The sequence below is a fragment of the Lissotriton vulgaris genome, chromosome 5 (genome assembly GCF_964263255.1).
Source record: "Lissotriton vulgaris chromosome 5, aLisVul1.2, whole genome shotgun sequence".
NCBI classification, from domain to species: domain Eukaryota; kingdom Metazoa; phylum Chordata; class Amphibia; order Caudata; family Salamandridae; genus Lissotriton; species Lissotriton vulgaris.
Genome location: NC_141693.1, coordinates 1,656,320,035 through 1,656,332,482, shown reverse-complemented (window position 1 = coordinate 1,656,332,482; position 12,448 = coordinate 1,656,320,035).

Sequence of the window (12,448 nt, the reverse complement as noted above, 5' to 3'; positions counted from 1 at the left end):
GACAGGTAGGAGGAGGGACACTGTAGGGTTTTGTCACTAGGGGGAAATCCTGGCAGCCGCAGGCAGAATTAAGTTGCAGAGCTGAGCAAGGGGTAGGCCACAAGGATTAACGCCTTTCTGTCTGGGCAATTCTCAGCAATAGTCTCTCTAAAGTCTTTTCACTGGGCAGAGGACTGCACCCACAGTGCTGCAGTCTCCTTCTCCTGTTCACATCCCCATTCTTTCAGTCTAGGGATTAGTCAGGCGCCCAGGGTCTCCAGTAACCATAAACAGCGGGGACAAGACAAGTATCCAAAAGGGGGATAGAATAGTGGATCAATAAGGCAGCATCCCAGTCCAGGAGGTCAACCCTTTGACTAGCCTCCCCCCACCTTCTGTGACAGCCTGTCCTCCAGCTGACTCTCTCTGGCAAGACAAAATGGCTGACCAGCATTCCGCCTTTTATAGGCTGACCCTCAGAGGTCCAGAAGGGACCAGAAGGTTCTGGAATGCCCTATTCTACTCTATGGGACAGGTTCTAGGTTTGTCAGTTGGGACAGTTGGTAGCCACCATTTTGTGACTCCAACTATATTCCTGTCAGAACAGGCCTCTAGGCCTGAGGTGAAAAACTATGAGGGTGAAAGAACACCTATCCCCTTGACCAACACCTTGAAAAAGCTAGTGGACACAAAAATTAATAAAGGTATGAGGGGCAAAAAGGGGACAAAATAAATAATAAATTGGAGGGACTAAGCAAAAAGCCAGACAGTCTGCGTTTTATATCAATGCACCCTGGCCTTTGGGGCCCCTATGGCAGACCTTAGGGCTGACTTATAAGCAATGAAAAGGACAGAGCATGGGCCCTAGGCCTGTTTAACTGAGCCAGGAGCACTTTGAGAGTCAGTACTCATCAGCCTCAGTCAAAGAAATGGGTGTGATCAGGTCAACATTGATGACTTTCCTACTAAACGTTTTCAATATTATCATATGAGATATGCCACTACACTGTGTGTTGCATTCTATTCCCACTTTGGTTTAGCCCTGTGCTATAATATTTCCTGAAACAAAATTTAAAAAAATTAGAACAGCAGCAACAATACCAATAACCTGTTGGCAAGTAGAAGTAAAACAAACACTGTGGAAGTTTAATAAAATGGAAAGTCAGGTTCCTTTCCACAGTATGTGCTGATTATTTTATTCCTATTCTTCCAACTATTACCTAATTCCACTGTGGACAGAACTCGTAGTGCCCATTTCAATAGCTAGCTGAGTGGTGACTTATTTAAATGTTTTATAATGTTAAAGACTTTAGAGGCAGACGCCAGGGATGGTAAATCTGCCAGAAGACAGCATAATTTACAAAACGACACATGAGATGTTTGGTTACATAAACTGAATCATGATCAAACCATTCCAATATAAAATGAAGGTTAAACTTCAGAAGCAAATTTATGTAATGGACCACAAACTAATTGAACACTTTATGTCTCACCTTCCTCCCTGGGCAGCAGGAAGACAGCTCTGATGAATGTTAATTATCTCAGGGTGGGATCAAAAATTTCAAAGTGAATATCACACATTACTAGCTTTTGTTAGAGAATTCTGAGATTACTTTACAGTAATCTTTATTACATCCATACCAATTGGACCTTATCATAGTCCTGAGTTTATTAGTGGGGCTTCTTTTTTATGGAATTTATATTTTTGGCATTCCGTCTCTCTTTACCATATTTAATTTTTGGAAATGTTATGTATTTATATGTATTTATTTTATCTTTAGTAATAAAATGAAGCAGCATTGGGTATATTTCGATATTTATTTTACCAATAAAGTAGTACTCACATTTGAATGTCTAGCGGGTTCCAGTACAGTGCAATCATCTAAAAACATTTATAATGTAGAACTGCTCAACAATCTGGACATCTACAGTTATTTAAACTTCATTAGGAAATCGTTTTGCTTTAACTTCTCTACCTGTCAATCTGCACAACTACTGATCTGCCACTCATGACTGAATATACTGAGAATTTTCAAAAGAAAGCCAATGTTCCTTATTTTTCAATATTTAACAATAACTGGAAACAGGAAAATAGATGGTTTTCTGTCTGCATTTATAGTACAAATCAGTATTATCCGAAAAAAGGCAGACTTATTTACAAAGCCGGTGTGTGAAGACAAACAAATAAGCAAACAACTTTCCTTTTTGTCTTGAAATATTGTTTGGCATATTCTAGAGCCACCACATTGATCAAGATAGACTGCACATGGGAGAAGAATAAAGGGAGCTCTGGATGTGATGAAGTATAGTTGGACTTAGTTCTCCATTATGAGTAGCCTGGAACTATCATGTTATTTTCCAACCCTATCTAAGGGTGGTGGGACAAGGATTTCAATTTTTAGCAAAATAACATGGGAATTGGTGGGTTTATGCCGAATCCCCAGGAGCAGCCTGTGCAGGTAAGAAGAGTGGACGGTGGTGGGGGTGAAGTTGGGGGTTACTCAACAGACAAAGATGAGGGGAAAATAAATAAATAAATAATTTTCCCTCATCATCTTCTGTCGAATTCTCCTTCCACCCCGCCTCACCGCTCTTATCTGCAAGGGCCGATCATGCGAATCCCACATGTTTTTTTCCTGGTGCTTCACAGTCTTTCTGCAGCCAAATCTCCATATGAAACACTGCAACTCACAATTACTTGGGATCCCATTAGCCATGGTAATGTCATGAGATTCTTGCAACTTCCAAGCCTCTTGCAATCAACAGACCTCCTGGAACTGAGGTGTTAATATTATGGGGATTGACAATACGAAACCAGAGCATTACCACTTCTTAACTCTTCCTCCTCGCAGTCCTAAAATTATGGGGCATATTACCAAGCAATAGCGATAATTATCGCTATTGCTTGGTTAGAGACAAAACTTTACCGCAGCGCTGCGGCGATTTTTACCGCAAATAAACCTTGGTATTACCAAGGTTTAACGCAAATGCGGTAAAAATCGCCGCAAAGCATGAATATCGCTGAAAAGTCAGCGATATTCATGCATTAGCGAGCTAATGCTCTTAGCCATGTTATCCACCTCCCATTGGATAACATGGCTAAGAACTGCTCAGGGCAGGTGTTAGGTTTTGGAGATATTCCCGCTTAGAGCGAATATCTCCAAAAGTTGGTAATAGGAGATAGCGATGTTAGCGACTGTTTCCAGTCGCTAACATCTTGGCACGCCCACTTTGCATATCATTAGTGATAAATATCACTGACATGCAAAGTGGGGCCCAAGATGGTCGCTATCTCCTACTAGCTGTCGCTAACTGGTGTTAGCGACAGCTAGGTAATAGGGAGATAATTTTATCTCCGCTTTCTTGGCTTTTAAAGCCAAAAAAGCGGAGATAAACCCCCTTGATAATATGCCCCTATGAGGCTAAACCAAACAATGCATGCTTTCGATTGACACCCATAAGAAGGCACACCCATAGCTCATACACCTGTACAATTTGGAACCTAAGCAACGTGCTGAGAAGCCTCTAGATCAAAGGGAACAGAGGACTGTCATTTTAATTGTATACTTTGTATAAATACAACCATATGCTTACAGCAGTTCAGGGGTTTCTCTGTCATTAAAAACATCAAAGTACTAGAAGGCTGATACCAAATCCTCCAAGGGTGGAAAGGTACACCATCAGGTGCTTGGATATCCAATCGTTACTTCTGACAGTCCTTGTACTATGTCCAAGATTGAAGAAAAGCACATTTACGCCAAAGATGTGCAGTCACATATCCAAAAATGCGACATATATTTGAGTAACTGATCCTGTCACACTGAAAACGAGAAAACACACTCAGGTACCAAAATACAGGGACCCGTAATATCAAAAGCGCCCCTGGGCGCACTGTGCATGGACATTCACCTTTGCATCCACAGGTCACTTTAATATGAGGGACAGAAGACCTTGCTCCACACCTTCTGTACCACAGATCATACCAGCGTCATCTGTAGATGCGTTCCCTCATTTGCATGGGTTAATGAGTTAATGAGTTAACAAGTTAATGAGTTAACACTCTGCCTCTTTGCCCATTCCATATTTAGGTGCAGGTGCAGAGGCAAACGAGCAATGGACCAATGGCCAACTTTCAGCAGGGTGACCTATTGATGCCCCCCCACATCCCCTGCAGGCAGATGCAATCGCTCAGTGCATTCGCTTGCAGGGAGATCTCTGCTCCCTACTTTAAGAACAGGCCAGGATGCAGCCTGCGTAGTAAAAGGAAAACCCATGGCTTCAAACAGCGTGTCCTGACTTTCACTTATGTCCAGCCCCCGTGGAAGGCACACGTTTGGAGCTGCACTCAGAACAGCACATCCTTTTGTAAAAGGGCCCAGTGTACCAAGTTAAAGGTGTGCTTCAGCACAGACCAGGGCAGTGCATCGTATCTCTGGGTTCAGATAGGCAGACGGATGCAACACGAACAACTATTCTACAAAATGACTACATCGCATCACCTTTGTCTAAGGCTATATTCGACGTACGTTTTTGACAGGAGGAATATGATATACGCCAAAACGACAATGCAGACAAGATCAGATTGCCCATGAAATAATAAGAAAACATCAACATGTGTTAAAAGGAGCCTAAACCCCTAACAGAACCTACCGGAGAAAAAAATGCTTATAAGAGGCATCACCCAAGGTACTGGAGACTCCATAGACTGAAACAATAGTCAAAGAAATGGAGAGACACCACAAGACTACCAGGCACACCTATCACAAATCTCAACAAAAGGACTACTACAGACATGATATTCCAGAATCCAAGTACAGAAGGAAGGAATCTTGTGCCAAAGTAACTCCAAAGTTTCAGTAAAAAACACTGTTAAAAAGGAGAATGATAATGATAGTAAATTAAGTAAATAAGCCAGGGCACCACAAATAGCCAAACTAAAAAAAGATATTACAAGATGCATACAAATGCACTTTCCTGAAAAGTTTAATCTTTTGAACATAGGCAGGAAGTTTCAGAAGTCAACAGTAATATTAGTAATATTTGAACACATATACATAAAAAATGAGGGAAATCTCAGTATTTTTGTGCATTTTTGCAATTACACAAAAAATGTAATTAGACAAGATTGTGCAAAATGCATGTCTGTTATTTGCGATATAGTATGAAAGGGAAATGGGCAGTGGACCACAAATAGCTGCCGCACCCTCCCTGTTATCTCCCCGAATGATATATGTTAACCAAAAACATAGATATTAGAAATGTGTGCACTCTCCGTGAGCACCCTCTGCCCAGGGGTTGCAAACTTAAATTAGGAAAACAAACAATAATAGAAAAAAAGTGGTGCACCACTCTGGCAAAGTCTGTGTTGATTAAAGGTATATCCACATACTGTACATTCTTGGCTGGTTGTGTTTCACACATACTTATGAAGCACAATAAAATACATTTTTACTGTACAGTTTGTGTATATACCTTTAATCAACAGAGACATTGCAAGAGTGGTGCCAATACGATTGAGTGATTCTTGCTGCTCACACTTATAGGAAATGCTGCAGTTACCATTCTGTTTGTCTGTTCTGTTATAACGTTTCACATTGTGTGCACTAGGATGAGATTTAGATAGTAAAAATATGTTTCAAACAGTAAGCCTGTCTTTCCAATTTCACTTAAGTGTGCTCTTTCTTAATTAATGATTGTTACTTGAAAGACATCTCACTCAAATATTGCTCTGTGGGTGTTGGGGGTGTTTCCAGTTCAACTGATTTTCTATTCCAGGTTGGCATATTGGCTGAGTCCAGGTGGTGAAGAAAACTGATTTCTTGGCTGCATTCTAAAAAATGATGTTCAAAATTTATCAGGGGTGAGTGCAGGATTAGCAGTGTATGTTCGTGCCTGAGCATGCGTGGTAAACTGGCCTGGGCACAATTTAAATTACACTAGTATAATTCATGTCATTTCAAGTTATACTCAAGCGAAATTCCAGAAATTACCCAATTTAGCGTAATTACTGCAATTTACTGCCAACATGTCTATTGCAGTAAAGATTTACAGTGAATTTAAGGGAAAACAGACCATGAGCTGCTGTTGTTCATAATGCTGTTCTTAAAATGTGTCGTTGTGCCAAAAATTGCTCACACTATAGATTTCACACTAACTTACAGTGCAAAATGACAAATTTGCATTTCCTGTAAGTATGTGTAATTTTGCTGGAACAGAGTAATTACTCAAAAGCAAATTATGGGAATATGCACACCCCTAAGGGTAAATAGTGTGCCATTGTGAGTGTAGGGTGACCAATGTGCTTTAGTAAAGGGCTTGATTGTGTATTGTGTAGTGCGTAATGTGTACTTATTAGGGGTCGGATGTGTACTGTGTAAAGTGTTCACATTAGTACGGAGTGAGTAGTGCACATCTGTGAATGTAGGATGTAGGATGTAGGATGAGAAGTTTGCCTGTGTAAGTACAAGGTGAGCTCAGTGGATGTGTAAGCAAGGATGGGCAATATGCCTGTGTGAGTGCAGGTGCCTGTATGAGTGAAGAATAAGAAGTGTGCCTGAGTAAGTGCAGTGTTAGGGGTATTTTTGAATGAGAATAGAGGGGCATATTATCAAGAACTGCGATAAAATTATCGCCGCTTTAGCGGCAGGAAACTGCCGCGAAAACGGAGATAATGGGCTTGATAATATGCCCTTGTGAATTCCCATAGCAGCCCAGGTTAACACCAGAACCTGGGCTGCTATGGGAATTCACAACGACATATTATCAAGCCCATTATTGCTGTTTTAGCGGCTGTTTCCTGTGGCTAAAGCAGCGATAATTTTATCGCAGTTCTTGATAACATGCCCCAGAGTGAGTTGTACATTTGCAAGTGTGCTTGGTGAGTGCGTGTGAGTGGTGTGTCTACTGTGAGTGCAGGATGTGGCACAGTAATGCCAGACCTATCATTACATTTAAAGTACTTGTTAGATCTTATTGTTATAGCAGTGATGCAGAGCAGTCCATGGCCTAGTGGGGAGGTAGTATGGGTATGAAGACTCAATACAACACGACCAGGAACAACCAATACATTGCAGTGCATTTGGTTGTTTTTCTTCAAAACTAAAGTCTATGCATAAATGAATAACTATTTGCTTTCCACCCTTCAGGCAGCATGCAACCTGGAAAGGTCACACATGTAAAGTAGAATCTCTTGATCAACCTGGGACCACCAATGCTAAAGGTACGTCTAAGGATCGGCACATTAGCATATGTGTCTAATGCAATATCAGGCATGCATTATTAAAAAACCATGTCTACTGGCTTTATCAGCATACCAGCTGAATATTAAATGCAAAACAAGCCCATCAACTCTATGGCAATTCAGCATCACACATATCAAGATAGTACAACACAATAATAAACAAACTAATGTGTATCCCAATAACTATTATTACTGTCATCTGAGTCTAGATATTGATAAACAATAGCCAAGAACTTACAGACCCCAAGAACAATGGACTGTGCAGACATTGGGCTAAGGATACGGCTACAGAATGGCTAAAGAACAAAGAAAAGTCAGACAGATCATTCTTCCTGTGGGCCAGGATACCCCAGTCACATCATCATTTGGGATACTGGGGTCCCTGTAGAGGCTTGCTCCACTCTTACCAGGATCCATACTGCATGGTTGAGAGGCCCATTCGCCTGCTGGTGCACCACTGCACCCAATATGCATTATTTTCATAAAACCAGCCACATTTTGGTAAACAATTGTATAAATGCACTTTTTGTCAAAATAAAGTGCTCAGGGACATGATCTATTTATCTTCCAGACATATTCCCCTGCCTCATATGTGGCGAGTGTACACTCTCCAAAGTAGACTGTGCTGGAGCCCAAGCCCTTGAGTTCAAGCTAACTCACCACCTGCCAAGCAATTCTCTTCTTGCCATCAGGGTGGCCAGATTCTGCTATCTTGTGCACTCTCCGTTTCTCTTCATCCTCCACAGCTCTCTCCTTTGAACATGAAGACCACGGGCTCGTTACAGGACTTAGGGGCATATTAGCAAGAACATCGTTAAAATTATTGCCAGTTTAGCGGCAGGAAACTGCCCCTAAAACCGGCGATAATGGACTTGCTAATATGTGTTATAGAATTCCAATAGAAGCCCAGGTTAGATGTGCAGGACATCTAACCTGGGCTTCTATTGGCATTCTATAACGCATATTAGCAAGCCTGCTGCTAAAATGGTGATCATTTTAACGAGGTTCTTGCTACTATGCCCCTGAGTTTGGCCCACTGAGCAATATACCTCGTTGTACATGACTGAGACGTGAGGTGCTGAGTCATGGTGTGTTCAGTTGCATTGGTTCTGATGGTGCTGCAGATAAGAAGCTGTGTGGTGCCGCCTCGAGTTGCATAGCCCTGTGTCGGTTCAATTGAGGCCGTCCATCAGGAGCTACAAGGTTTCAATGCAATGTATTGTGTCTAGATGAGTTGTGCTTAGTTGGTTCCTCTGAAGTTGGTGATCAGGAGCTGGGAGGAGCTGTGATGCAAGGTACAACATCATGCTACAGCATGTCAGTTCTGAGGGAAAACATAGCCCAGGAGGAGTACACTTTGATGTGAGCCAAGAGTCTATGACCAGGCGGGGGCAGCTCTTGGAATCAGGGCTCATTCCAGCAGAGGCAAGCATCACAGCCTGTTGTTTTCGCTTTTGTTGCTGTAAGAGGAAAGGGTATGCCCAGATGTAGGTCCGGTGCTCACTGTGTCACTGGATTCTAGCTAGCCTGGCTGATAAGGGGTGCCACCCTGAAACCGGTCCCAGGATGCTTGATCTGGTCCAGGGAGGACATAGCCTTGCAGTTGGGGCTGGACAGTTCCCATGGAGAGCAGGGTCAAGACTGATTTGCACAAGATCTGTGACTAAGGGTGAATGTTTGATTTGTTCAGCCTTCCGTCCATCATCTATTCATTTTGGTTTTGTCGCCCTTAGAGGGAAGAGTATGCCCAGACAGAGTATCTATGCAAGTTTTATAAACAAGTGTTGCTAATTATAGTTCCAATCTAGAAAACCATGTTCAATTTAATCTATCTAAATAATGTTCAAGTACCTTTAACTTGGAACAAAGCCATCATGGTGCTAGTACTATCACCGAATAAAGACCCCAAAAAACAGTAATGCATGTAGTTCTATATCTTTGCTAAACTGTGAATATAAGGTCTTCTCACTAAAAGGCTCACAGCTGCTATTTCAATCCTTCTACACTAACACCTGAAAATGTTCATATCTGGCAGACAACTATATCAAGTAACATACCTACAAGTAGGATCTTTCCAAATGGCATCAGTGAACTTACCCCATCTAGCAACTACCACTTAACACACCCCCAAGGCTTTTGATAGGGTTAATTGTTCTTATCTCGAGAAAGCCTTAACATCATTTGTGCTAAATATCCAACTTATTAAAACACTCAACAATCTATACAACTCCGACCATGCCAGATTCCTGGTGAATGGGTTTTTAACAAAGCAATTGTTAATTATTTGAGGTGTAAGGCAAGGATGCCCATTATTCCTGCTACTCTTAAATCTATACACAGAACCCTTTGGTCAGTCAGTTAGATGTGATAAGAAAATAATTCAGTATAAATCTCAGGGTTTTCTAAACAAGTTTGCGTTATATGGTCATTTAATTATTTTACATATCTCAAATCGGCATAGTTTGCTTCCACAACTCGAAAAAAATAATTGATGAGTCCAGGGAATGCAGAAGATTACGCGACACAACTAGGGCTGCTATAAGAAGACTTAAATGCAATTTGTACAAAACATTCAGACCAGTTGGTAATGATTTTAGGGTATTTTAATCATGTTAGACCCAAACTCCAGTGATATATAGGCCTGCTTTCTGTTACCCAGGTACCTCAAGCAATGTTCCCAATATATTCAGCCGCTCAGTGTGCGAGGAAGCCCCATTAAAGTTCTTAGGGTCTATGGGGCTGAGTGTGTGGATACCAATCACCCTGCAGCCGAGTAGTTTTGAGTAGGAAACCAGGCTTGTCCAATCCACTATGTCTTTATCAAATCAAATAAAAAATACTTTATTCGGTTATTAAAATACAATATAACCATAAAAGTACAGATAAAAACACAGTTGATAAGTATAAGAAATTCATCCAATGCACCAAGGTCAATTCATAGTTCAGGTTACAATCGATTTACGTGATTTGTAAGTATTTTTTAAAAACGAAGAAATAAATACAATAGTTAAAATGTTATCAAGCTTCTGTACAGCTAAAAAGGCATGGCGACAGCGATTAATTTCCATGGTCTTCAACAATGGGACAACCCACCTTCGTCGCGGCATAGTATAAAATTTACAAAAGAAAAGAATATGTATATCCTTCTGTTCACACAAATCATCACATGGCACTTAATGACATTTTTTGACCAGTCATTCATGGCGGGGAAACTAAGCAACCTGAACAGCAAATTAAATCTAAAACGGGTTAATACAAACCTCTCATGGTCACTCATTTGCAGTTTAACATATGGCTGCATTTTCTTGAAATCACAATCTGTTCATGGGCAACTACCGTTATTTTCTTCATTTCTATTATTCTTCTATGATCATGTAAGTGGACCATACATTTTTCCTTCATCAATGCCTGGCACTTTTCCTCAGTGGAAGGGGTTGAAGTGTTGCATATCAAGAGTAGTGAACACTGGCCTTTACAGATAATGTTTAGCATAGGACAGTGTAAGCAGAGAGAAAAAGTTGTTCCTCTGCAAGAGGAGTATCCTAGATGCATATCAACATAAATATCAGAGAAAAGTTTAACCCCTTCCACGCTGATGACGAGCTGGGCTCGTCATGGCGTAGCCTCCTCGCACGCTGATGACGAGCCCAGCTCGTCACGTAACATGCGGTTTTAAAAATCTCAGCGTGCGAGTGGAATTCCGCTAGCGCGCATGAGGTTAAAACAACTTAATGACTTGATGAAAAATAATATGATGCTAGAGGTGCCAGACAAACAGCGAGATGCTCTAGAAATGGTATGACAAGGTGATAGAGCAAGTTGTAAATTGCTTGAGGGTCAGTCTCAGTCGCAGAGCTCAGAATAAGGAATGACAGCATGTAATTCGGGGCAAGAGAAATGGCTGGTTTAACAATAATTGCAGGAGGTTAAAACTAAGGGTATAAAAATTGGATAGACTGTTTAGGAAAAAGCATGGTCCAGTAATAGTAGGCAAACTCCGCTCTACAAACAATAAATATAAGAATATGTTGAAGATAAGGAAAATGGAGTTTATAAGTTAAAACTGGCAAATCATGTTCCATTTGATCTATCTAAATAATGTTCAAGTACCTTTAACTTGGAATTAAGCCGTCATGGTGCTCCTACTATCACTGGATAAAGACTAGGGGTGGGCAGTAAACTCTGCTCTGATACCTACTTCTGGGAGCAGCCATCCAGGGGAGAGCCTCCCTAGGCCAGGGTGGACCACCGTCCCCAGCGCCCGGACCCTCGGCTGGCTTGCAGGACGGGTGGGCTCCCGTACCACGGGGCCCGCCGGGCAAAGCTCTAGCCCCGGGCCTGATCCCAGCTTCTGAACCCCAGCCAGGTCGGGGAAAGCCTCCCTGGGCCCCGGTGGACCCACTTCCCCAGCGCCCGGACCCTCGGCTGGCTTGCAGGATGGGGGCTCCCACACCCGGGGCCTGCCAGATGGAGCATGAGCCCTGGTAACAGCTTCCGAACCCTTGCCAGGCAGGGGAGAGCCTCCCGGGGCCCTGCTGGATCCCGTCCCCTGCGCCCGGACCCTCGGCTGGCTTGCAGGACCAGGGGCTCCTGCACCCTGGGATCCTGGTACGGAGCATGAGCCCCGGACCCGTTCCCAGCTTCCAAACCCTAGCCAGGACGGGGAGAGCCTCCCCTGGCCCTGGTGGACCTCCGTCCCCAGCGCCCGGACCCTCAGCTGCTTCGCAGGATGGGGCACTCCTGCACCCTGGGACCCTGGGAAGTAGCACAAGCCCTGGGCCCGGTCCCAGCTTCCAAACACTAGCCAGGCAGGGGAGATCCTCCCTGGGCCCTGCTGGACCCCGTCCCCTGCGTTCAAACCCTTAGCTGGCTTGGTAGGATGGGGACTCCTGCAACCTGGCACCCTGGGACGGAGCACGTGCCCTGGTCCCAGCTTCCAAACCCTAGCCAGGCCGGGGAGAGCCTCTCCTGGCCCCAGTGGACCACCATCCCCAGCACTGGACCCGCGGCTGGCTTGCAGGACCGGGGGCTCCTGCACCCTGGGATCCTGGTATGGAGCATGAGCCCCGGACCGTTCCCAGCTTCTGAACCCTAGCCAGGTCGGAGAGAGCCTCCCCAGGCCCCGGTGGACCTCTGACCCCAGCAACCAGACCCTCGGCTGGCTTGGAGGATGAGTGGTTCCCGCAACCTGGGACCCGGGGATGGAGAACGAGCCTCAGGCCCGATCCC